This window comes from Plasmopara halstedii (assembly GCF_900000015.1).
Source record: "Plasmopara halstedii genome assembly, contig: Scaffold_110, whole genome shotgun sequence".
NCBI classification, from domain to species: Eukaryota; Oomycota; class Peronosporomycetes; order Peronosporales; family Peronosporaceae; genus Plasmopara; species Plasmopara halstedii.
In genome coordinates, this window is record NW_020187031.1 from 1,466,945 (window position 1) to 1,469,233 (window position 2,289).

Consider the following 2,289-nt stretch of genomic DNA (forward strand, 5'->3'; position numbering starts at 1 on the left):
GATCCAGGAGCCCACGGCCACCCATAATTTGAACCAGCAACTCGTCCTGAGCCCGGAGTGCAGCAACCTCCATTTCCAATGGAGCCAAGCGCTCCACCGTTGCCTGCACAGATGCATTCGCCTGCTCCACGGCTAGGAGTCGCCCCAGCACAGAGCTGTAGTCCTCCAGGCGAGGCAACCGTCGCACGACGTGCCTTAAATCGTCAAGAGCGTCCGAAGAACGATATGCTACTTTAACATGACGATCAGCCGAGCGCCGATCACGACGGACCTCGTCCTCAAGAGCTCGAAAAGCATCATGAGTCACCGGGCGGAGGTCGACCCGGTCGTCACCGCTCGCCACCGACTCTTCTCGATGAGAACGGTAACGTTCACTATCGCGTGGAACGTCTTGTTGGATGACGTCGTCACCAGGGTCAGACCCAATATCTTGTGAAGTGGCGGGGATATACCGACTCCGAAAACTCGTCGGAGTTTGAGGCACCACGAACGTCTGGTGGGACGACGTCGTCACGAGGGTTAGACCCGATATCTGGTGAAGTGGCGGGGATTTTCCGACTCCGACAACTCATGGGAGTTTGAGACGCCATTTCGGCAAGACTGCCCAGACGCCGTAGACGCTTTTGATCAGAAAGATCAGGACACCCCCGCGTCATCAGACGCCCCGCGCTTCCCTGCAATCGCCAGGGAAGTAGAAAAGCCATGAGCTGAGCTCAAGCGGAGGCCCTGATCCCTTGCGGTCACAGACCAAGAGCTCGCGGCAGCATTAGGGGTTGACTCATACGTCGCAGGAGACATTATGAAGGGAGTCGACGGCGTGCTTTGAGTTTGGCAAACTCAAATCGGAGGTGTCGCTTTACACGCACATCCACTTCCTTGTGGCTCAACTGCAGATTATGCAGTAAGGAAATTTTTCAGTACCGTTGCACCCACCGCTCAAAGAGCGCTTCATCATCTGCAGTGCATCCGCCAGGGACGAGCACTACAGGTATTATCCGCAATGCGGGTGCGCGAGAGCCACCTCGTTAGCCTCTTAGTCGAATGCAATAATCGTTTAACGGAATTTCTTGTGGGACCAAGAAACGAGCTCGAAGAACTTATCGTGTGGCAGGTTCATCATCCGTTCTGGTCGGGGGGCCGATGATGTGGTCGCGTAACGATCGAGTTACCGCGTCCTTTGCTGCCACATCGGGATCCGCAGGGCGGAAGCCATATTCCACACGAGGGTCAATGACCGACCGTGGATGGGCGCGCTTTAGAGCCGCCTTATGGGCAGCTTCAAGCTGCCGCCTCTGTTCCCCGTCGAGGTCATTGGTGATTACATCAAGTTCCTCAGTTGACGAGAAGTCAGGGAATGGACATGACGTCCGCAAAGCGCGAGCAGGGCTCGTATCACGCTGCTAGTGCAGCTCGCCTTCCTCGTCATCCCATGCAGGAAAAGAGGTAGTCGACCACATCCTCAACGAGGCCACTCGGCACTGAAAGCGTGCACGGAATGCGACGTTTGTGCTCATCGAGCCTTGGATATACATACCTCGGTGCTGCGGACGCACTGTCCGACGCTGCACGAAGTGCGGTAGAAGAAGTCGAGCTCTGCCTATACTCGCCGTCAGAGCCGGCGAGACTTGGAGAATTCGGTGTCATGGACACAGGGCTCATTGAGAAAGGAAGTATATCAAATGGATTTGCAGTGTCTAACGGACACGCGAGCCTCGTTGAGGCAATAATTGATTGGAACTGTAAATGTACTCAATCTTAATGGGGGAGGGTGTAACGGGGTTCCACGAACCCTAATATTTGGGGTGTATGTCACACGAGATGTGCATAATTTGACCACACACCCAAACAAGAATACATACGGGGCTAGGTAGCCATTAGTTTTGCACGTTTCAGATTTTACTATATATATTTAGTAGATTTAAAGAATCTAAACTTTTAACATCAGGATAAAATATAAATCCAATTCAGTTTGGAATCTAAACCGAAGAGTCGATTAGCCTTGGGAAGGCAATAACCTTTCTTGAAGTAAGCGGATTGCGATCCACTAACTCATACTTGGTTCCTGTAAAGAACAAATGGTCGGTGACCTAGTGAACGCATCCTCAAGCGTTTTACCACGACAGCCCCGCTGCAGCTTTGTGAACAATGCGTACAGCTTACTGTGAGCCAATAAAGAATGTCGACCTTTGTAAATCCATAGGGCGAATCGAATGCAGCAAGGCAGTAAACAGTTTATTTGGCCTGTTGTTGCTACACATCAACACCATCTATCACTGCACTTTTGATAGC